Below are 25,716 nucleotides of genomic sequence, written 5' to 3' on the forward strand. Positions count from 1 at the left end.
CAACTAAGCCTGTGTTCCACAACTACTGAGCCCGCAAGCCACGACTACTGAAGCCCATGCGCCTAGAGCCCATGCTCCCCAACAAGAGAAGCCACCGCAATGAGATGCCCGCGCACCACAACGAAGAGTAGCCCCCGCTCACCGCAACTAGAGAAAGTCCACGCACAGCAACAAAGACCCAACGCAGACAAAAATAAATAAATAAATAAATAAACTTATTTTTTTTAAAAAGGTGGAGGGCGAGGCGAGAGAGGGAAATTCAGGCTTCGTGAATTTCCTGGGATCTGCAGAGTTATCTTTTTCTGGTTAAAGAAAGGCTAGAGCTCTAACCAAACTCAGTGTACTCTCCCTCAAAGTCATAATTGGGTATACATTATTTCTTAATCACAGAATAGTCAAAAAAGTTCTTCTATCACTATGTAGTAACTCCCAGCTCCTTCTACACTTCTTTAATACGTGTCTTTCTTATTTCTCTGGTGATTTGAACTAATCAGAATGGTGTTCATGTGAGCTGTAGAGCTGTATCAGGGAGGACCAAGTAGATAAAGCAGATTATCAGGAATAATCCAACCCAAGGACTGTCTGAGTGAAAAGGACATCATACTCTCCCCAAGGCCCTAAGGAAATGGTGAAAGGAGGAAGGGGGAAATCTGGGTTCCAGACATGCAAGTCAAAGACTAGGAGTTTCAGTGACAAAATGTTTATGGTAAGAACCCAAGAAGATGCCAGCAGGAAATGAGAAAAACACAGAAGAGGGATGGGAAAGAGACAGAAAGCAAACAGATTTACACTTTTGCCCTGGAGGACCTCTATTAGGAATTAGGATTCTCCGTCTTCCCTCGTGAAATATATGAATGAAGAAGAAACAGGGATTCAGCACTTTTTTTTTTTTTTTTTAACATAAGCATTAAACACCTACTCTGTGCCCATTACTATCCTGGGAGTCATGAGATGTTCAAAAGAAACATCAACCTGGGTCCTTGCCCTTGAGGTATGTGTTACTGACCTTTGGGGAAGCAAAAATATGCACACATGAGAGAGTGAGGGGACACTGTGAGGTGACATTGGATTCCAGGCGGGTCCTCCAATTGGGAGCCACACACATATATAGCATGACAGAGAAGAGAGGTGTGATTTCCTGAAAACATGGCTTTTATCAAGTCATTCAGCCCGTTGCCTTTCATATCAGGTCCTAGATCTTCTTCCTGACATTCAAGACCCTACTTGATCCATGCAGATATATGTATCCTCACTGTCTGCAGACAACCTACCCTCCTTCCACTGTGCTCATAACTGCCTCTGCAGCTTCCCCCTGCTGCCCCTTCTGCCCAGATCATCAGTCTGAAGGTATAACCAATGCCCTGTCTCTGTCCACTGTTCTTTATTTGACCCAGCAGTTATTGCACAGCAGGAAGTGGTTATTGAACATGAGCCTTTTGGAGCTCACAGATTGAGCTTTGAGGTGCTTTCCAAATATTTGGCCCTTACATGGAGAAGAGATGTCGCACGTGTGTGCATGACAGCACGGGGAGGCTGGTCTTCACTTTCGGAAATATCTTTTTTCATGTGTCTGGAATCTGGAAATGTTCTACCGTTCTAAAGACTTAAGTGCCTAAAGACTGACACATATAGCTCACTTCAAAGTAGAAGAAAATAAAGTTCTAGTTTAAGAAGCATTGGTATTCCTTCACCTCGCACTCTCTTAAACACTTAGCCAACATGACACGAAATCTTCACCTTTAAAAAAAAAAAAAAAGAAAGAATTTTGAATGGAAAATGACATAACATTTTTTCCCCAAGCAAGACTACTTTAAGTTTTCTAGAATTTGATGCACACGCAAAATAGGAACCCAGAAACATATTTTAAAATAGTCCTATAAATAAATAAACAGTTCTGTCTGAAAGAAATATAAAGTGAGCTACACGTGCACTTCAAAAATTTCTAGTAGTCACATTTGTAAAAGTAAAAGCAAACAAGTAAAATGTTTACATTTTATTTAACTCAATATACCCCAAATATTATCATTTCAACATGTAATCAATATAAAAATTATTAATGATATGATTTACATGAGTGGTTGTACTAAGTCTGAAATCGGGTGTGTATTTTGCAGCTCATCTCCCCTCAGACTAGCTGCCTATGGCTGCTGGCTCGTGTTTCAGGGAGTGTAATGTTAGAACAAGAAGAGGGTTGTTACTTCATCCCACCCAATTCCTTGTTGTGACAACGAGCCTGGGTTCAGGAGGGTTTGGTGCTTTGCTCAAGATCACATATCAGTCCCCTGGGCTGGGCTCATCTACCCCCGCACTCGCCTCCCATGCAGGTTCATGGGTGATGCAAACAGCCTTCTTGGAATGAAACACAGAATTTTAAAATATTCTTAAAAGCCACCACCCTCTAAAACCTTTGGACCCCCCAAAAGTATTTAAAAAGATAAAATTTCAGAAGAAAATAGCCCAGTGTACCCTATTTTAATACTTAGACATGACAACCCTGCAGGCCATTTGTTAATACATGTCCCACAGCCTACGTGTTTTCTGCTCAGCTGTATCTGCACCTGCAGGGGACCCAGAGAGAGAGAGGGCTGGAGGCCCAGAAGGCAGTCACTGCTGCGTGCGCCTGTCCTCTAGGGATGAGTGGGAGAGGTGTTGCTCAACCTCTATCCTCTGTCCCGCCCACATCAGCTCCTGCTGGCATCCTAAGGAGCTGTGTTGTTTTCCACGATTAATTTCAGAGGCCTTGAAATAACTGGGTGACGTTTTGTCTTCCACTCTGCACATTTTGCAGTGCTTTATATTCGGAACCAAGCCAAAGGTGAATGCAGGGGAAATGACCATTTCAAGACAGAAAATGAAACCAACAAGAAGAGAGCATCGTTTCCAATAATGAGGACATTTGGGGGTAAACTGAATAATGAGGGCATCTTTGCATCTGGATTGATGAGAAAGCAATTAGACCCTTCATTACCAAAAGCGACATAAATCTTTGATTTGCATTTTGTTTTCAATTTGGACAGAATGGGCATGGTTCTCTAAGGATATAATCTAGACCTCTTTGCACCAAAATACTGAAGTCAAAGTGATGATAAATCTTACGGCAGTGAGCTCTGTGAGTCATATTTCAATCTGCAAAAAAAAAAAAAAAGCCATCTTGGAGATGAGGTTTGGGGGCTATGCTGAGATGCCCAGATGCCATGCTCAGACTTTAACAAAAAAAGCATTTTGTCTGATTTTTTATTATTGAGGTCTCTTCCCCAACATCATGCAGCCTATTTCTGGATCCCCTGAAGTACAAATAAGATACAAGGGGAAGGGGGGAAATCAGCAGAGAGAAAAATGAGTGCCTATTTATGTGAATCTGGTCACAAAGCAAAGTCAAGAACAGGCCAAATGTGTGTGTGTGTGTGTGTGTGAAAATAGGTAGGTGGCCTTGTTTGTCCTTCCAGATGCCCCCTCTACCCTTCTCTACTGCTCAATTCCCTAAGAGGCCACCAAAATGTATTGCGTTAAGGGACTCCTTTGCACCTGGCATCCCGTTAGGTTCGGCTGACAGGTTCACTGGCAAAAGACTGGAAGGTGGAAAGAGCATGAGGTTGGGGTATTTATTCAGCCAGCTGCCCCCTAGAGGGTCTCTGTAGGCCGGCTGCATCCCTTAAGATCACAGCTTCTGTGGCACAGCCTTTGCTACACAACTCTCAGTCATCAGTTCTGCCAGTCAGGCCTGGGCTTGGTAAGGGCACCCCCTGTTATCAGCTCCCGGGCAGGCACTATCCTTGTTTCTTTGTACCCGACCTACCCTTTTGTAAGTAGTCCCTTTATTAACTATTCTCCAAATACCTAATTTGAGCTTATCCACTATTTCCTTCTGAGACCTTGATTGATAAAGGAGGTATGCATACATTCCTTGCTCCAGAAAAAACTGTCTTCTCTCTGTTAGCACAAAATGCCTTTAGTTTTTCTATTGTACATAATTTTAGGTTGGTTCCACAAAACTAGACCCTGAGATGAGGATTTGTGTGCATGAGTTTTATTAAGGAAATGCTCCGGCAGAAACCCGTAGGGGAGGGTGGTGGAGGAGGGTGAGGGGGAAGAGCAAGACAAGGAGAGCAGAAGAGAAGAAGCCGGCCGAGGGCAAAAATTTCAGGCAAAGTCCCAGCCTCAGCCTAATCTTGAGTGGAGCTCTGGAGCATAAATTGCACCTCAGAGTTTGCCCTGACTTGAGTCAGAGGAGCTGGGCTTTCTATTTCCTGCACCAGTAAGTCAGGGACCCAAGGGCATCCAGGCAGAGCACCATCAATGTATACTTCACGTACATCCCTTGTAACCTGAAAGTATTTAGGGAGGGGAGACACACTGGTATTTAGGGAGGGGAGACACACTGTTTATTAATTGGCTTAATAATGGAGTTATCGGTGGAGAGGAAAGAATTGCCTCCAGATACCAAAAAAGCTCACCGCAGATGCTAAAGGGACACATACTTTGAAAAAACACTGCACAAAAACAAATAGTATTTTATTTTAATGGATTCGGATAATATACTTTAATATTAGTAAAAATCATATCAGGGCTGAAAGTCTTCTTAAAAAGCAAAGGCATCTTTGTAGGAATCTTAGCTACCAGATGCAGGTAGTAGTTCTATGGTGTGTGTGCATGTGGTTGGGAGGGGAGTATATCAACACTTGCCATTTCCCTCTGAAGCTTCTAACACTTGGAAATTTGTCATAGGAGCTTTTCTCATCTGCAGCTCAAACACTTTTTTTCAGCAGGAATTTAGCTGAAGTTGAAATCACCATCTGGCATCTCATATTGAACCAGGTCCTTTTTGTGCCAAGAACTTCTTCTCTTGGCAGTGAGGCTGACTGTGATCTTTCAAAAATGTTTCTTGAGTTGGCAGCCTTGACTGAGCAGAGCAAGCAGCCTGTCTTGGAATTTAGGAAGAGATGTGCTCAGCAAGTTGTTGCCCCAGGAAGAAAAGCGCAATGTGAAAAGTTGAACCTTAGGTTTTGAAACCCCAGAAGCCATATCTTCTATTATTGAGCTAAAACCAGCTAGGGGAAAAAAAACATCTCAGCAGTATGATTAGTAGCAGCAAAATGTTGCACAAGACCTAGGAAAGGAGTATTCAATTTGAACCAACAAATGTTATTTAAGCACTTTCGAGGTGCAAAGTGATACCTTCCACGCTGTGGGGACGTAAGGATGACTAAGAAGGGGTCTCTGCTCCCAAGCGGTTAGGGATCCAGGGGCTGGGGACGCTTAGACGGAACCAAGTCAGCCTATGCTAAGGAGCAGAGCTGACATTGTCTGCCTCCTCCCGGATGTTCGGGGATCCCTGTTACCATTTCTGTGCCCCTCCATCAGCTGATGTGCTTTTGCTTCCACTGGGCTGCACCAATGGCTCTTCTTCAGTGGCTACCCCAGGGTACTATGTACAAATTTAGAGAGCAGCAAGTGCTGGGGAGCTTAATTCCTAGCAGTGACTGCTCAATGTGGGAATAAAAAAAGCCCAGCTCCCTTTGCCTTAGAGCAGGACTTAAGTTAATGTCCAGGCTTTCCCTACCAGATCAGGCTGAGCTACTCCTAGGACTTTGCCTTGTCTTACATTTGCTCTGTCTCTTTTCCTTCCCTGTCCTACTTCCCTCATTCACTTGCCAGTCTCTTCTGGGAACATCGCCTTAGTAAAAACCCTTCCTTACAAATGCTCCTCTCAGGATCTTCTTCTGGGAACCTGATCTCAGACAAAGGGCATAATGATATAAACAAAATGCTAGGAGAGCAGGAAGGAGAGATTAATTCTGCCTGGTGATCAAGGACCTTTCCATAAAAGGAGGGGTATTTGAACTAGGCCTTGAAGGGTTATTTGGATTTTGCCAGGCAAATGGAATTGAGGAGTGTCATGGTAAATCTGGGGAAAATACATACACATGCAGGGATAATGAAGGTAATGGTGGGGAGTGAAAGGTGATGAGGCTGACAAAGCAGTCTGGGAGTAACTGAAGAACAGCCTTCAATGTCATTAAAGAGTTTGGGCTTTTTAAAAATTGGTAAGGGTGAGCCATTTTAGATTTCCAAGCAGGGGAGAAATGATACACTTCTCTTTCAGAAAAGAACTGAATGGAAATATAAAGGATGGGTTGGATGGATAAGAGATAAACAATGGAAACCACTTTGGGGGTCAATATTCCACGTGACAATGATGAGGGGCTGACTTAGGGCAGTGGGTGTGAGAATGAAAAGGAAAGGATGGATCTAGAGATTAGACGAATGGACTTGCCAACTAACTGGCTGTAGGTGGGAAAATCAGAGTGATCAAAAGTGGCCGAAGTGTTGGGTTGGATCAGACAGTGAAGGACGGTGCCATCAGCCAAGAGACAGAACACAGAGGAAAAAGCCAGATGGGGAAGAAATCAATGAGCTCATTTTTGGATGTGTTGAAATTGAAGGAGACACCAGAAAAAATCCCTAATAACTCAAAGACATTTGAATGAAATCGGAAAGTAACCTGAGAATAATGAACAAACAAATTTTGGGATATTCAGAGACTCATGAAATTCCAGTTCAAGGTTAGACCAAAAGAGACACTTTTAAAAATTAGCTCTCTGGATAAGAATCAAAACAAGAAAATCAACAACAGAAACTTGGACACCCTTTAGGAATAAGAACACTTAAAATTCACTTGCGACAAAAGTGCCATGCTTCAGTTCCAGTATGATTTTACTTTGATGATTAAAACTAGAGTGGGGGAGTATATATGATTTAAAGATTAGATCTGATATGTTACATTTGTATGGTTGTTTCTATGGACTGTGAAATTCTATGCACCATGAAAACAGAGTCCTATGACAATGGTGCTGAAAGAAGAAAAACACTGCCTTTAGCATTCACAGCCTATTACCTGATGTGACACATTGCTGGTGGAGGGACTGCTGGAGTACTAGTTCCATCAACGGAGAGTGGCTATTTCCTGGCCCTTAATTACTGCTGTTCATTTGCTTATGGACTTGCATTGACTTTTTAAAAATAAATCAATGTGTCCACGTGGAAACTGGCATCCCTGCCTTGCATTGACATTTCAAGCAGCACACAATTAGAAAAAAAGCACAAGTCCAAATTCTTTAAAAATGTTTCAGTTTGAGGAAAAACCTACTCTATACAAGATACATTGTTTCAAAACCCAAATGAATTTTAGGGCAGCAGAGAGGCCTCAGTACTCTGTAACAATGTTACACTTAAACTCTTCTCTTTGAGAACACAATACTTAGAAACAACACTTCCTCCTCTCCTAGGTAGGATGTTAGGGTAACAGAAGCCAAGTTACCCATGGAAGTAAGAGGAAGAGAAGGTAGAAAATGTAGAGGAAGGAGGACATTAGTTGTGTTTATTCATTCAATCTCTCTTCCTCCCTCCCTCTCTTCCTCCCTGGCTCAGTCCCTCCCTTCTTCCCTCCCCCATTTCCAGGAATACTTGAGGACCTACTGTGTGCTGGGACTACTAGGAGTCAGAGATACCATACTGAGCAGGGGAAACATACATGATCTCTACTCTTAGGGAATTTAGGTCTATGGTACTTGATTTCAGATTCCACATGTCAATAAAAGATAACTTCACTTGTTCTTCACTCCTGTTCTCTCTCACCTTCACATTGCATATTCAAGCACATTAGGTTGACCCATTTGCAGAGCACATCTGTGAGGCATGACCCAGCTAGGCTGCCTCCACCTGAAATTCAACTCTCACTTAATAGTTGTGTACATTTGGTCAAGTGACTTAACCTTTTTAACCTCCGTCTCTTCTTCATCTATAAAATATAGATAATAACAGCACAGACCTCACAAGACAGTTGTGAACATTACAAGAATTAATTCATTTAGAACTTAGAATGGGCTCTGGTACACAGGGAGCAATCCACTGATGTTACCCATTGTTATTTTTAGCACACACAGGAAAAAAATAGATGAAACAGACCATATCTTTCAAAGAGCTTACAGTCTTGCAGGTGGAGACAGACAGGTACACAGATAAAGGCAATAACGTGTGGGGAGTGAAATGATGAAGAAGGTATGTTTAGGCTATGGTGGGAGATCACAAAGAAGGGAGTGGGGAATTCTTTTGGTCAACTCTTTTGAGACGGATGTAATATCAACCCAAAGTAGTTTCTTATTTCCCTGACCCTTAGGTAAATGATCCCTCCCTATTAAATGCCTGTTTTGCTTGCTTTATTTGCCCATAGTTATTCCACTGTGGATAATTACGTAAGCACAAATGAAGGCTTTTCATGAGGGGTCATCATGGTCCCTCTTTATTTACACTCTGAATAAAGGAGCTTACCCTAGTTGGTGAAACTAGGTTACATTTTCCTGATTTCTTATGTTCAGTGGCATATTTCTTATAGAAGTCAGAGTTGTTTGGGCAAAGGGAAAATAGGCCTTTTCTCACACCAGGAAGTGGTCTAATTCTTTTTGCCAGTGACTGGCTAAGACACGGCCATATGATTTAATTCTGGCCAGTGAGACCCAAGGTAAGCTGGGGGTTCTGGGAAAACTTTTCTCAATAATATGAGGCTAATGGGAGGAAACATCACTATTCTTCTCCAGACGTTGTTGGTATGCATGTGATGGCTGGTATTGCTGCAGCCATTTTGTGACCTTGATGGTGGATATTGCTGACACCCTAAGGACGGCAAAGTAGAAAGATGGAAATAAAGTGGGCCCCTGAAGCCCTCCTTGTATTGCTGGATTTACAGACTTGGGCTTTGATCTACCTCCAGACTTCTTGTTGGGTGAGAAAATACCCTCCCCCCCCCCCCCTTTTTATTGTTCCAGCTACTTTTAGATGGGTTTTCTGTTCACTTTCAGTTAACTCTTTGTGGAGTTAATATGAGCAGCATGATGGGGCATTTCTGGGCAGAAGCTTCAAGAGCCATGTGTGTGGCTTGCCATGCTCTCTCCCCTGCCCCCATGATCAGGGAAGCACGTTGAGATGGAGCCTCTGCCAGCCTAGTTCCTCAATGACTACAATAAGTAGGCCTTCTGTGACAGACTTGTGGCATGAACAAGAAATAAACCTTATCACTGAGCTGATGAAGTGTGTTGTTATTGTTGTTCCCACAGATAAACCCAGTCTACTTAGACTGGTAAACAACCTAAACATTGTAGCGACTAAAAACAATGAAGTGGAAGCAAGAGCTTGCGATGCAGGCCCTTAACCCCAGGTGATTCAAGACTGGAAAGAGCAGGCTCCCCTCTGCCCGCTCCACACACTTCCTGGTTAGTGAGATGAGCCTCAGAATGGGAAGTCATTTAATCCGAATAATGCTTTAAAAATGTCTTCACTTCAATGCATTATTCAGAGTAAATTAATCACAACTTATTAAGTGTCTCTTTAGCCTCCCTGACACTTGCCTCATCACTTTGCCCGTCAAGTTTCTTTTTATAATGACCTTACTATGCACTCCCCTAACAAGCCCCTTACCTAGACACCTACCTAGGAGTCTTTTGGTAATAGCTTGATAATCATGGAGCTGAAGTTTTGTGGCACAAATATGAAGTGAAGGTGACGTGTCAGTGGGGGACAGAAGAATGATGACAATGATAATTCATATTTCTGTAGCACTTGTTCTAAACCAGATGTCATTCTGAGCACTTTATATATAGTAACTCACTTAATCCTCACCTTATGAGGTAGGTATTATCATTCTCTCTCCTTTACAGAGGAGGAAACAGGCACAGAGAAGTTAAGTGTCTTATCCAAGGTCATGCAACTAAAAAGTAACGACACTCGGGTTCTAGTCCCGGCAATCTGGCTCCTAACACTCCTAAAAGTGTTCTAACCATGATGCTTCACCAAGAGTGGGTGGGGAGGGGTGTTGTTGTGGGAGAAGCAGTTCTTAGAGAAGCACGAGGTAAAGAGCCTAGCTGGGCCTCACCTGACTTAAATCCTAGCTGGGTGTTGTTTTGCAATTTGCAAAACACATCTACATCCTGGTTTCCTCAACTGTAAGAAGGCGCTGCTGGTAGCTCTGTCCCCTGCAAGGTAACTGAGGCATGCAAAGACCCTAGCATTGAGCTTGTCTGCAGAACCACCCGCTGAATGTGATTGGGGCTGCTGTAACATTCTAGGACAGATCCCCAGAGGGTGCCGAAGTCTTGTGTATGTGGAGAGTCACGTAAAAATGTGAAATGACTGTTTGGGGATTTCTCTAGGAGTCCTTTGGAAGGCATGGATTGTAAGGTGACAGGACCTGGGAAAGGCTGTCTGGGGAGTCATTTCTGGGATCTGCAGGCACAACAGCAGCTGAGGTGTACCCATCGCACTGGAATGGGTGTCTGGATAAGCCATTGGGACCAACTGTGATTTAAGAGGTTTGAGGGGGTATTTTTCTGAGGTCTGAAAGGGGCGCATAGATGTGCAGAGGAGTACGGAGGTGAGGATAAGGGGCTGGGATCTAAAATTGTATCAGAAAAGCTTTGGAAATGTAGGTCTGGAGAGAGAACTTAGTTTGAGGAGTTGTAATTCACTACCAGAAAGTCCCTTAGGTTGTATCTCTAAAATGTATTGCAAATTTGAGCACTTCTCACCATCCCCACTGTGGCCACTGCCAGCACCCTGCTAAGGGCCATCTAGTTGTGCCTCCCCCGGACTCCTGGCAGTCTACCTGGTCTCCCTGCCTCCATTCTGGTCCCTGCCCTTCCATTTGCCTCACAGGAGACAGAGTGATCTTTTTAAAAATGCAATCAATTACTGTGGCTTCTTTTCACTCTCAGAATAAACCCCAAATCTTGACTCCATAATCTGGCCCTGCCTAACACCTGGACCTCATCTCTCACCACCACCACCCCCGGCGCCCCAGTCCACCCCCACTGGCCGCATTTCTGATATACAAACACACCAAGCTCCTTCCTGCATTAGCTGTTCGCTTTGCCTGCAATGCTTTCCCCCCTGTTCTTTGCACAGCTGGCTCCTTCGGCTGCTCCGGTCTTGATCGAAACATCGCCTTCTCTGATTTCCCGACTGCCCTGTCCCCTGGCCCTCATGCTCTCTCAGCCACCCTCCATGCCATTGGCAGATTCCCTCTCCTTCACAAAACTCATCACTATCCAAAATGGTCTTGTTTGTGCCTTTGCTTGTTTATAGGGCTGTTGCCAGTCTCCCCTATTAGCCTGAATTGGCCTTGTTTGCCTCGTTCATGGCTGTATCCCCAGCACCTAGATCAGTTCCCAGTTCACTGAGGCTCCATAAATTAAGAAGTAATTTACATTTAATTTCCATCAGTAATACATTTCAAACAATTTACTTATATGTCCCGGTGGAAAAAAGAAGAAAGATTAATTTTATTTACATTTAATTGAATATTGATGCATTCTTTGGATGATGGCAATGGGATAGTAACATTTCAACACAATTTTGTGGGGATAATCTCTTGCTAGAAAATCTGAAATTACATATGGCTCAGAATAAATTAGTTTTACATAGAAAATTAAAAATCCAGGAGCCACAATTGATAGGTTCCTATTTTTAAATATTACGAAAATATAAAATTTAAATATTACGAAAATGTAAAATATAAGCTACAATGTTTCTATAATAAAGGGCTTAGAGTTAGTAATGGTAAGAATACAATGTCAAAATCTACCTAACCATATTTTCTTTACTGATTTCTTTGAATAATGCAATGGTGCTGAATGTTTATTTGGAGTCTGTTAATATATAATATTGGGACTTCCCTGGTGGCTCAGTGGTTAAGAATTCGCCTGCCAATGCAGGGGACACGGGTTCGATCCCTAGTCCAGGAAGACCCCAGATGCCCCAGAGCAACTAAGCCCATGTGTCACAACTACTGAGCCTGCGCTCTAGAGCCCGTGAGCCACAACTACTGAGCCCATGAGCCACAACTACTGAGGCTGCGTGCTACAACTACTGAAGCCCACGTACCTAGAGCCCGTGCTCTGCAACAAGAGAAGCCACTGCAATGAGAAGCCCGCGCATCACAAGGAAGAGTAGCCCCTGCTCGCAGCAAATAGAGAAAGCCCGCGCATAGCAACGAAGACCCAACACAGCCAAAAATAAAATATAATATTAACATTATCTTGTGTATTAATTGCATTTGACTATTTGTCTTATTTCTGGATTTGATTCAACATTTTTATATTTAAAGATTGTCAATGTAGAGCCCTCTGGGATATAATCATTTTCAATTCACATATGACTAAATTTGGTCATATCTGCTGATTGTGTAAAGAGCTCTTTCTGAGAAGTAAATATTAATGCTGACTGGTTCTGAAAAAAGAACCCTTTGGAGCACCTCTTCTTTTTTTCATTTTTAGACACCTCTGTTAGCTGCTTTAACACTTGGTTGGAAGTGTTTTTAAAGGAGCTTGTGAAGATTTGGAAAAGATTTTATTTTTAATATCCCAGATTGCATCCTCTGCATCGGGTTGGTTTTGTTACATGTGCTCCATCTGTCTTGAAGATATGGAAAACTTGGTAGGGGAAAAATGGAAAGGGCAAAACTGTTTCCGTAGCTCTACAAAATGTCTAAAAATGACTTCACATGTAAAATCTAGAGCATGGATTCCTTCAGTTAGAACTTTCCCACACTACCCAGGTGCCTGGCACTCAACCTTCCCAAGCCGGGAAAGGAGAAATTGTTTAGTTACTCCCTGGTTAGAAAGTTTGCAAGGTTGAATGCCTTTTGCACAATCTCTACTTCATACAACTTCTGTAAGATTTCTTACCATTTTAGGTGAATTCAATTAAACATGTGGATTGATTCTTTTATTATGAATATCCTTAAAAAAGAATATAATCAATTTACTTGCTGGCTACGGTTGATCTGTGATTTCTGATATCTTTCTTTAATGTTTCAGGCTTAGTACTGGATGAAAAACTTTGAAAAACAAAACAAACAAAACAGAACGTTTCTTTGCCTATCCCCAGCTGCACCTGACAGTGAAAGAAGCTGAAATCTTACTCTTCATTGGACATTACATTCAATTTCAAGCTTCTATTATCTTTTTTAAAAGCTATTAGAGAATACCTAGTAAAGATTTTGTTTCTCTGAAGGTCAGCCTGTTATATTTGTAATTGGAACACTTCATGGATTGGGTGTCTGGGAGATAAGTGCTTTTATCCATCCTACCATTGTTTAACATGACATTTATGTGTTTACTGAGTGTCTTGTAGCCTTAGAATGTGGATTTCTGGAGACTCAAGATCTTTTATGATGTGTGTAGCACCAAATAAAATATGGATTCTTCAGTATCATCTCAAAACGGACTTTAATCTGGAGCTATAAAGTGGCACTCCTTTGGTGTGTGTTTATCTGCAAGTTATTCTTTGAACAGAATCAAACCTTCAGGGACTTCCCTGATGGCGCAGTGGTTAAGACTCCGCCCTCCCAATGCAGGGGGCCCGGGTTCCATCCCAGGTCAAGGAACTAGATCCCGCCCGCTGCAGCTAAAGAGCCCTCATGCCGCAAAGGAGATTCTGCGTGCTGCAACTAAGACCCAGTGCAGCCAAATAAATAAATAAATAAATTAATTAATTAATTAATTAATTAAGGAAAAAAAAGAATCAAACCTTCAGCAAGCAAAACTCACAGCCCCCAACATTATGAACCTAGTGAATTGAAATGATGCTAAAATCCTGGTTTGTTCACTTGGGGAGGATTGTTATTTTAGAGTTATTATAAGTAAAGTATTTTCAAGCAAAAGGTGACTATTGGACAATGTGACACTTAAACATCATGTGATATTTAAAGCTGGCTTTGCAGTTTCCAAATCATCACCCAAGATGATAAATGTATGCATCAGTGCCTAACCCACATAATATCAAATTTTCTCATGTCCTATGACTCATCTGAGAGCTCTACTCAGTTGCCATCAATATCTCCTATCCTGTTACAAGACCTTGTCATCACCTAGAACTACTTCACCTCTGAAATCCTGAACTTTGAAATTCCACTCTGACCTCAACCCTATACCCTTCCTTCCCCTCCATCTTCATCCCACCCATCTTCAGTCTTACCAAGGCATCGGCCTTCAATCTGCCTGTATAACAGCCCCCAGCCCTCTTGGATTTAAGGACACTTTAAGGATACTCGCCTCAACAGACACAACCCCCCTACTCCTTTGACGTGCTGGCACAGCCAATCAACAAATCCTCAATCTTGCATCCACCCATCCGCCTGTTTTCTTTGGCCCTTGAGCATTACAAGAGAAGATCACATAATGCATAATTATGCAGTCAGGTGCTAACACAAATTTTGATTTCAAACCTCAACTGAGTGCACAAGACCATCTGGAGTTCTTTGATCATTCCTAGGTGGTTCCCTGTATAATCTACCCGATCTGAGACATGTAGGACTGGATAACATGAATTACACTTAGAACGGCGCCAACTTCTTATTCATAATATATGAAGTTAATTTTCTCCCCATGGATTTCATGTGAGCCAAAATTTCCCCATTTGTTTGTGTTTCCTCTTATTTTTGTTTTCTTTTGCATTTTACAAATCACCTCTTGGAGTTATTAAAGAGTTTAGAGGAGTATTAAAGAGTTTAAGATGATCACAAAATATTTACTACAGAGCTACTGTGTGCCAAACAGTGTTTTAGGTGCTGGGGATGCAGCAGTGAACAAAATAAACAACTCTGTCCTCATAGAGTCTATACTTTAGTAGCAAGGGACAGAAAATAAGCAAATCAGTAAAATTATACTATGTCAGAAAGTGACAGGTGGGACTGCAGAGTCCTGGAGTGGTTGTGCAAGCTGGGAGGTGCTCTGCAGAGAGGCTGCTCTGTGCACGAGGTGCAAGCATGAGCCAGACTGCCTGGGTTCAAATCCGAGGTCTGGCACTCACTACATGTGTGACCCTGGGCAAGTTACCTAACCTCTCTGTGACTCAGTTTCCCAGCCCGTAAAATGAAGAATTTCATAGTGCAAACATCATAGGGTTGTTATGAGGATTAAAGGACTTAATACACACATAGCATTTCCCCTGGTAAGCACTACATAATTGTCAATGATTTTATTTTATATAGTTGCCTCACCACTGCCCCTACCCTCCCATTCACAGCCTGTGCACTGGAGGCAGAAATAGGTTCCCCATGAAGGGAAAGCCCGTCACTTCCTGAGCCCTGAGAGAGGCCCTAGCACTGTGTTCATGTGGTGCTTTTGTCAAGTTTGCAAAAGTAAGATATTTTAATAGCAATTGGTTAAGATGCTGTCTGTTTCCATATGTTCCCCTTGTGTCAGGTAGCCTGGAAGCAGCTGTCGGCATTTGGGGATCCAGTGGAGAGGAAGTTGAAGACATTAGTTGGGGTTTAGTGGGGAACATCTATGTGGTTCGGTCGCTTCCATATTGATCTCAGTTATTGCTGGTCATCCTGGTGTAGAAGAAGCTCCCAGGATTCCTACCACCTGCTGTGCTATCCATGCAGAGCAGGACATGGTGATAGGAATGTGTCCCCTTAGAGGCTGGCAGCAGTGTGGGGATAGAGGGGGAAACGGGGTTTGAAATGTACAAAGCCAGAAGTTAGTCTGTGGAACGTTCTTGTAATCCTCTTATATATAAAATAAGTAGAGGATTTGGTTCTCAGGACATAGTCAAAACAGAAGTTTTTCCCTGTCAGGAACATACTAGATAATGCAGCATTAATTAATTAGTAATGCACTGTTATGAACTGAATACTTGTCCCCCCCTCAATTCATATGCTGAAGCCCTAACCCACAATGTGATCGTATTTGGAGATGGGGCCTCTGGGAGGTCGTTAGATCTAGATGAGGTCATGAGGATGGGGTCCTCATGATGGAATTAGTGACCTTATAAGAAGATACCAGGGAGCTTGCTTTCTTTCTCTCAGCCATGTGAGGACACAGCAAGTAGGCAGTCATCTGCAAACCAGGGAGAGGCCTCTCACCAGAACTCAACTATGCTAGTACCCTGATCTCAGAATTCCCAGCCTCCAGAACTGTGAGAAATAAATGTCTATTCTTTAAGCCACTAGGTCTATGGTATTTTGTTATAGTAGCCTGAGTCAGCTAAAACATACATTATGCAGGTGTTTTTTTTTTTTCTTTTTTAATGGGAATTCGGTTAGACAGAATTATAATTCCTGAATTTGCAGAGCAGAATCCTATAGCAGTACTACAAACAGCAGGTAAGTCTGTGTGTGAAGATGCAAGCTTTACGTATCCCACCAGTCAATATTAAAAAAACAAATTCAACCAACCACATTAGAAGAAATATTGAATGATCCTTCTACTCTCTCTTTAGGAAATATTACACAAGTATTGTCATAGAGATGATCAGAGTTTATAGCCAAATATATAGGGGAAAAAAGTATTGCAGAAGTGTGCCAGTTGATAACTATAAACCATATTGTTTTCTGAATTTTATAGGGTTTGTGGTATTTGTTTTTAAAAAATGTATAATTTGTGTGATTTCTTTTCTCATTCTAAATAAATGTTTACTTTGTTCCTACTTTTGATTTGGTGAATTTTGTGTTCTTTTTTGTAAACAGGCCCTCCCCACAAACTGTACACATTTCAGGTCCACAAGCCGTGGATCCACTTCTGTCTGGAGGAAACAGGAATGAGGGAATGCCTTTGTTTCTTCTCATCTCATCCAGACTCAGCTGTATGTTCTGTTATAGTCAATATCTCCTCTCATGGAAGAGGAACAGATGGCCCTACTCCTTCCATCCACCTGTGCCCTCGTGGCCCCTGGTCACCTCCCCCACCCCACCCAACCCCCTCAGGATTCTGTCTCTCCACTGACCTCCCCACCCTTGGATGGCCAAGCTCTTCCTCTCCACTGGGTCTTCCCTGTCAGACAACAGACATGCTCAAAAATGTCATCCCTTGATTCTGGCCACACCACTCCCTGCCTACCTCTTTCTCAGAGGCTTCCCAACTCCTCCCCCTATTCCCCCCCTCCAACTAAATGTCTTGAAAGAGAAGCCCATATATATGGCTCCTACATCCTCATTCCTCAATTCTCTGAGATCTGGTTCCTTGCAGCTTTGGGGAACTGTCCCGTAGAGTCACCACTGCCTGACTCTGTGGCCTCTGAATAGTCTGAGTCCGATTTGGCCTCTCGTTGCGCCTGACAATGTTGACACCACTCTTTCCTGCATCCTTTCTGCCCTGGCTCCCCAAGTCAGTTCTCCTCCCTCCATTCTGACCACTTGATCTTGCTCTCTTTTGCCACCCCCTCTCCCTCCTCAGTTCCCTTAGATACCATCTCACACATATTCTGCCTGGATATGCTTGTTTATTCTTTTTTTTTTTTTTCATGTTGAGTTCTTTCTCTTCTTTTGGCTATTCAATCATAGTAGTTGAGAGGGATATGCTTGCTTATTTTGTAATGAGTCTATGCCATTGACTCTGAAATGAGATATCTGTTCCCATGGTTACTCCTGAACTCTGTAGCCATATTTCCCACTCTCCACCTGACAGCTCCAACTGCTTGTACTATGGGCTTCTCATACCCAGCATCTTCACAAATGAAAACTTTCATCATCATCCTCTCCAAACGTCTCCTCCCTCCTTGTTCTTTGTGGTGGGAGGTGTCACCATCAATCACCCAGTCACTCAGCCAGGTATTCTTGGAGTCTCCTTGTTTTCCTCCTTCCCCCTCACTCCTCCTCTCTGATTATTAACAAGCATTATTTATTTTAGCTTTAAGTCAGGTGTTCCTAAAATTTTTTCATCATTAAACCTCTTGGCAATATGGTAAAGACTTTGGATTGCTCCTCAGAGTAATGTTTTTTAATGGATAACCAAAATGCAAAGTGAGGAAAAAAACGAAGCTGGAGGCATAATCCTTCCAAACTTCAGACTATAGTACAAAGTTACAGTAATCAAAACAGTGTGGTATTGGCACAAAAACAGACACATAGATTAGTGGAACAGAATAGAGAACCCAGAAATAAACCCATATATCTACCGTCAATTAATCTATGGCAAAGGAGGCAAGAATATACAATGGAGAACAGATAGTTTCTTCAGTAAGTGGTTTTGGGGAAGCTAGACAACTACATGTAACTCAATGGAATTAGAACACTCCCTCACACCATATCCAAAAATAAACTCAAAATGGTTTAAAGACCTAAATATAAGACATGACACCATAAAACTCCTAGAAGAGAACATGGGCAAAACATTCCCTGACATAATCACAGCAATATTTTCTTAGATCCGTCTCTCTTACTTTTCTTTTATCAGAAGAAATAAAAGCAAAAATAGACAAATGGGACCTATTCCCACTTAACTGCTTTTGCACAGCAAAGGAAACCAGAAACAAAATGAAAAGACAACCTATGAGAAATACTTACAAATGATGTGACTGACAAGGGGTTAATATCCAAAATATACAAACAGCTCATACAACTCAATATTGAAAACACAAACAACCCAATCAATAAATGGGCAGAAGACCTAAATAGACATTTTTCCAAAGAAGACACACAGATGGCTAAGAGGCACATGAAAAGATACTCAACATCACTAATTATTAGAGAAATGCAAATCAAAACTACAATGAGGCATCACCTCACACTGGTCAGAATGGCTATCATCAAAAAATCTACAAACAATAAATGCTGGAGAGGGTGTGGAGAAAAGGGAACCCTCCTGCACTGTTGGTGGAATGTAAACTGGTGCAACCACTATGGAAAATAGTATGGAGGTTCCTTAAGAAGCTAAAAATATGATCCAGCAATCCCACTCCTGGGTACATATCCACAAAAGATGAAAACTCTAATTCAAAAAGATACCTGCATCCCGATGTTCATAGCAGCACTATTTACAATAGCCAATACATAGAAACAACTCAAGTGCCCATCAATAGACAACTGACTTAAGAAAATATGGTATATATACACAGTGGAATATTATTCCACCCTTAGAAGGGTGAAATTTTGCCATTTGCAGCAACATGCATGGACCTAGAGAATATTATACTTAGTGAAGTACGTCAGACAAAGACACATATTATATGATATCACTTAAATGTGGAATCTAAAAAACAATACAAATGAATCTATATACAAAACTGAAAGGGACACACAGACATCAAAAACAAACTTATCATTACCAAAGGGGAAAGGGAGAGAGGAGGGATAAATTAGGAGTATAGAATTAACAGATACAAACTACTATGCATGAAATAGATAAGCAACAAGGATTTACTGTATAGCACAGGTAATTATATTCAATATCTTATAATAACTTATAATGGAAAATAAACTGAAAAAAATATTTTAATGCAAAGGACATCATTTTTTCAAAATACAGTTTCCAAAATCATAAAAAGCTTTGATATAATAATACATGTAATATCACTAATATAGTATTAACTACTCATTCCAGTGTCAGGTCTAATTACCATCATTTTAAAGTAGTCATAGATTTAATGATACTCGGAGAAATCTGTAATAACTGAAATGTGATACAAAAATCTGTGATTTCTACTGGGGACAAAGCCATAGATTATGCTAATGTTACCAGAGCAATTTTCTCACATTAATAATTGAAGAATATGATAAATTTTAGTAAGAGAAAAGTGAAAATAAAGATGTAATGTTTTTCCCATAAAAGGTTACAGACCCCTGAGTTCCACCCTGGTTGATGAACACCTGCTTTAAAATGATGTCTGGCTCTAGCCTCCTCTTTTCCATTCCTCCTGCCACTGACCCAACTCTGTCCACATGGAACCCCACAGGCACCCGACCTGACTCCTCCCCTTCCAAGCCTGTTCTTCCTGCCATGTGCGCCGCATACTCAAGAAGAGCCCGCCTCCACCCAGTCACCTAAGCTGGCATCAGCTTAGTCACCTAAGCCCAGCATCACGGCTCCCCCCTCCACACTCCATCGTGGACCTGGCATCATCTCCTCAGTAGAGCTCAGCTTGGCCGCCCCCTCCACCAGGCTCGACATTCTCCTTTCTCCTTCAGATTAATACAACAGCCACCTCACTGAGAACAGAGCCTGGCCTCCTCAATCTTTCTTCCAGGAGCACAGATCTATCTAGAACCCAAATCTGATCTGATCCTTAGCATTGTGAAACTTCTGCCCATCTTGCCAACACAGCTCCTGCAACTCTGTCTTCCAGCCCCATCTCACTTCTCTTTTTTATTTTCTTCTTAACATCTTTACTGGAGTATAATTGCTTCACAGTATTGTGTTAGTTTCTGCTGTATACCAAAGTGAATCAGCTATATGCATTTGTATATGCCCATATTCCCTCCCTCTTGCGTCTCCCTCCCACACTCATTATCCCACCCCTCTATGTGGTCGCAAAGCACCGAGCTGATCTCCCTGTGCTATGCAGCTGCTTCCCGCTAGCTATCTATTTTACATTTGGTAGTGTATATATGTCTCTCTTACTTCGTCCCAGCTTACCCTTCCCCTCCCTGGGTCTTCAAGTCCATTCTCTATGTCTGTGTCTTTATTCGTGTCCTTCCCCTAGGTTCATCAGAACCATTTTTTTTTTTAGATTCCATATATATGTGTTAGCATACGGTATTTGTTTTTTCTCTTTCTAACTTACTTCACTCTGTATGACAGACTCTAGGTACACCCACCTCACTACAAATAACTCAATTTCGTTCCTTTTAATGGCTGAATGATATTCCATTGTATATATCTGCCACATCTTCTTTATCCATTCATCTGTCAATGGACACTTAGGTTGCTTCCATGTCCTGGCTATTGTAAATAGTGCTGCAACGAACATTGTGGTACATGTTATCTTTTTGAATTATGGTTTTCTCAGGGTACATGCCCAGTAGTGGGATTGCTGGGTCATATGGTAGTTCTATTTTTAGTTTCTTAAGGAACCTCCATACTGTTCCCCATAGTTCTCCATTTCCACCAACAGTGCAAGAGGGTTCCATTTTCTCCACACCCTCTCCTGCATTTATTGTCTGTAGATTTTTTGATGATGGCCATTCTGACCAGTGTGAGGTGATACATCATTGTAGTTTTGATTTGCATTTCTCTAATGATTAGTGATGTTGAGCATCTTTTCATGTGTTTGTTGGCAATCTATATCTTTGGAGAAATGTCTATTAAGGCCTTCTGCCCGTTTTTGGACTGGGTTGTTTGTTTTTTTGATATTAAGCCGCACGAGCTGCTTGTATATTTTGGAGATTAATCCTTTGTCAGTTTCTTTGTTTGCAAATATTTTCTCCCATTCTGAAGATTGTCTTTTCATCTTGTTTATGGTTTCCTTTGCTGTGCAAAAGCTTTGAAGTTTCATTTGGTCCCATTTGTTTATTTTTGTTTTTATTTCCATTTCTCTAGGAGGTGGGTCAAAAAGGATCTTGCTGTGATTTATGTCATAGAGTGTTCTGCCTATGTTTTCCTCTAAGAGTTTTACAGTGTCTGGCCTTACATTTAGGTCTTTAATCCAATTTGAGTTTCTTTTTGTGTATGGTGTTAGGAAGTGTTCTAATTTCATTCTTTTACATGTAGATGTCTGGTTTTCCCCTAAGAGTTTTATAGTGTCTGGCCTTACATTTAGGTCTTTAATCCATTTTGAGTTTCTTTTTGTGTATGGTGTTAGGAAGTGTTCTAATTTCATTCTTTTACATGTAGCTGTCTGGTTTTCCCAGCACCACTTATCGAAGAGGCTGTCTTTTCTCCATTGTATATTCTTGTCTCCTTTATCAAAAATAAGCTGACCATATGTGCATGGGTTTATCTCTGGGCTGTCTATCCTGTTCCATTGATCTATATTTCTGTTTTTGTGCCAGTACCATACTGTCTTGATTACTGTAACTTTGTAGTATAGTCTGAAGTCTGGGAGCCTGATTCCTCCAGCTCCATTTTTCTTTCTCAAGATTGCTTTGGCTATTCGGGGTTTTTTGTGTTTCCATATAAATAGTGCAATTTTTTGTTCTAGTTCTGTGAAAAATGCCTTTGGTAGTTTGATAGGGATTGCATTGCATCTGTAGATTGCTTTGGGTAGTATAGTCATTTTCACAATGTTGATTCTTCCAATCCAAGAACATAGTATATATCTCCATCTGTTTGTATCATCTTTAATATCTTTCATCAGTGTCATAGTTTTCTGCATACAGGTCCTTTGTCTCCTTAGGTAGGTTTATTCCTAGGTATTTTATTCTTTTCGTTGCAATGGTAAATGGGAGTGTTTCCTTAATTCCTCTTTCAGATTTTTCATCATGAGTGTATAGGAATGAAAGAGATTTCTGTGCATTAATTTTTGTATCCTGCTACTCTACCAGATGCCTTGATTTCCTCTAGTAGTTTTCTGGTAGCATCTTTAGGATTCTCTATGTATAGTATCATGTCATCTGCAAACATTGACAGTTTTACTTCTTCTTTTCTGATTTGGATTCCTTTAATTTCTTTTTCTTCTCTGATTGCTGTGGCCAAAACTTCCAAAACTATGTTGAATAATAGTGGTGAGAGTGGGCAACCTTGTCTTGTTCCTGATCTTAGAGGTAATGTTTTCAGTTTTCACCATTGAGAACAATGTTGGCTGTGGGTTTGTCATATATGGACTTTATTATGTTGAGGTAGCTTCCCTCTATGCTTACTTTCTGGAGAGTTTTTATCATAAATGGGTGTTGAATTTTGTCGAAAGCTTTTTTTGCATCTATTGAGATGATCATATGGTTTTTCCCCTTCAGTTTGTTAATATGGTGTATCACATTGATTGATTTGCATATATTGAAGAATCCTTGCATTCCTGGGGTAAACCCCACTTGATCATGGTGTATGATCCTTTTAACGTGCTGTTGGATTCTGTTTGCTAGTATTTTGTTGAGGATTTTTGCATCTATGTTCATCAAAGATATTGGTCTGTAGTTTTCTTTTTTTGTGACATTGTCTGTTTTTGGTATCAGGGTGATAGTGGCCTCATAGAGTGAGTTTGGGAGTGTTCCTCCCTCTGTTATATTCTGGAAGAGTTTGAGAAGGATAGGTATTAGCTCTTCTCTAAATGTTTGATAGAACTTGCCTGTGAAGCCTTCTGGTCCTAGGTTTTTGTTTGTTGGAAGATTTTTAATCACAGTTTCAATTTCAGTGCTTGTGATTAGTCTGTTTATATTTTCTATTTCTTCCTGGCTCAGTCTTGGAAGGTTGTGCTTTTCTAAGAATTTGTCCATTTCTTCCAGGTTGTCCATTTTATTGGCATACAGTTGCTTGTAGTAATCTCTCATGATCCTTTGTATTTCTGCAGTGTCAGTTGTTACTTCTCCTTTTTCATTTCTAATTCTGTTGATCTGAGTCTTCTCCCTTTTTTTCTTTATGAGTCTGGCTAATGGTTTATCAATTTTGTTTATCATCTCAAAGAACCAGCTTTTAGTTTTATTGATCTTTGCTATTGTTTCTTTCATTTCTTTTTCATTTATTTCTGATCTGATCTTTATGATTTCTTTCCTTCTGCTAACTTTGGGGGTTTTTTGGTTCTTCTTTCTCTAATTGCTTTAGGTTTAAAGTTAGGTTGTTTATTTGAGATGTTTCTTGTTTCTTGAGGTAGGACTGTATTGCTATAAACTTCCCTCTTAGAACTGCTTTTGCTGCAGCCCATAGGTTTTGGGTCATCGTGTTTTCATTGCCATTTGTTTCTAGGTATTTTCTGATTTCCTCTTTGATTTCTTCATTGATCTCTTGGTTATTTAGCAGTGTTTAGCTTCCATGTGCTTGCATTTTTTACAGTTTTTTTCTTGTAATTGATATCTAGTCTCACAGCGCTGTGGTTGGAAAAGATACTTGATACTATTTCAATTTTCTTAAATTTACCAAGGCTTGATTTGTGACCCAAGATATGGTCTATCCTAGAGAATGTTCCATGAGCACTTGAGAAGAAAGTGTATTCTGTTGTTTTTGGATGGAACGTCCTATAAATATCAATTAAGTCCATCTTGTTTAATGTGTCATTTAAAGTTGTGTTTCCCTATTTATTTTCATTTTGGATGATCTGTCCATTGGTGAAAGTGGGGTGTTAAAGTCCTCTACTATTATTGTGTTACTGTCGATTTCCCCTTTTATGGCTGTTAGCATTTGCCTTGTGTATTGCGGTGCTCCTATGTTGGGTGCATAAATATTTACAATTGCTATATATTCTTTTTGGATTGATCCCTTGACCATTATGTAGTGTCCTTCTTTGTCTCTTGTAATAGTCTTTATTTTAAAGTCTATTTTGTCTGATATGAGAATTGCTACTCCAGCTTTCTTTTGATTCCCATTTGCATGGGGTATCTTTTTCCATCCCCTCACTTTCAGTGTGTATGTGTCTCTTGGTCTGAAGTGGATCTCTTGTAGACTGCATACATATGGTTCATGTTTTTGTATCCATTCAGCCAGTCTATGTCTTTTGGTTGGAGCATTTAATCCATTTACATTTAAGGTAATTAGCGGTATGTATGTTCCTATTACCATTTTCTCAATTGTTTTGGGTTTGTTATTGTAGGTCTTTTCCTTCTCTTGTGTTTCCTGCCTAGAGAAGTTCCTTTAGCATTTGTTGTAAAGCTGGTTTGGTGTTGCTGAATTCTCTTAACTTTTGTTTATCTGTGAAGGTTTTAATTTCTCCATTGAATTTGAATGAGATCATTGCTGGGTAGAGTAATCTTGGTTGTAGGTTTTTCCCTTTCATCACTTTAAATATGTCCTGACACTCCCTTCTGGCTTGCAGAGTTTCTACTGAAAGATTAGCTGTTAACTTTATGGGGATTCCCTTGTGTGTTCTTTGTTGCTTTTCCCTTGTTGCTTTTAGTATTTTTTCTTTGTATTTAATTTTTGATAATTTGATTAATATGTGTCTCGGCTTGTGTCTCTTTGGGTTTATCCTGTATAGGACTCTCTGTGCTTCCTGGACTTGATTGACTATTTCCTTTCCCATGTTAGGGAAGTTTTTGACTATAATCTCTTCCAATATATTCTCAGACCCTTTCTTTTTTCTTCTTCTTCTGGGACCTCTATAATTCGAATGTTGGTGCATTTAGTGTTGTCCCAGAGGTCACTGAGACTGTCCTCAATTCTTTTCATTTTTTCTTCTTTATTCTGCTCCCTGGAAGTTATTTCCACCATTTTATCTTCCAGATCATTTATCTGTTCTTCTGCCTCAGTTATTCTGTTATTGATTCCTTCTAGAGTATTTTTAATTTCAGTAATTGTGTTGTTCATCACTGTTTGTTTGCTCTTTAGTTCTTCTAGATCCTTGTTAAATGTTTCCTGGATTTTCTCCATGCTGTTTCTGAGATTTTGGATAATCTTTACTATCATTACTCTGAATTTTTTTTCAGGTAGTTTGCCTATTTCATCTTCATTTATTTGGTCTTGTAGGTTTTTACCTTGCTCCTTCATCTGTAACAAATTTTTTTGTCGTTTCAATTTTTTTTTTTTGATGGGTGGTGCTGTATTCCTGTCTTACTGGCTGTTTGGCCTGAGATGTCCAGCACTGGAGTTTGCAGGCAGTTGGATAGAGCTGGGTCTTGGTGCTGAGATGAGGACCTCCGGGAGGCCTCACTCTGACTGATATACCCTGGGGTCTGAGGGTCTCTGTTAGTCCAGCGGTTTGGACTCAGAGCTCCCACCACAGGAGCTTGGGCCCAACCTCCGGCCTGGGAACCAAGATCCCACAAGCTTTGCGGCGCGGTTAAAAAAAAAAAAAAAGGAAGAAAAAGAAAAAAAGGAGCAGTACAATATCAAAGAAGAAAACCAAAATAAAATTAGAAAGAGAAAA

At 40.9% G+C, this 25,716-nt stretch overlaps 1 long non-coding RNA gene across 3 annotated transcripts in view; it reads right to left on the minus strand.

Moving 5' to 3' along the window:
* The window catches only part of LOC132359710 (uncharacterized), a 40,975-nt gene that overhangs the window by 2,014 nt on the left and 13,245 nt on the right, over positions 1–25,716 (minus strand). Inside the window, exon 5 of one of the 3 annotated variants that reach the window (XR_009500906.1) lies at positions 1,489–1,737. The exons of the other annotated variants lie outside the window; for them this stretch is intronic. This is a non-coding gene — a long non-coding RNA (uncharacterized LOC132359710). The remainder of the gene's footprint in view (positions 1–1,488; positions 1,738–25,716) is intronic. 3 annotated transcript variants of the gene reach the window in all.

This window comes from Balaenoptera ricei, chromosome 2, assembly GCF_028023285.1.
Source record: "Balaenoptera ricei isolate mBalRic1 chromosome 2, mBalRic1.hap2, whole genome shotgun sequence".
Classification (NCBI taxonomy): Eukaryota; Metazoa; Chordata; class Mammalia; order Artiodactyla; family Balaenopteridae; genus Balaenoptera; species Balaenoptera ricei.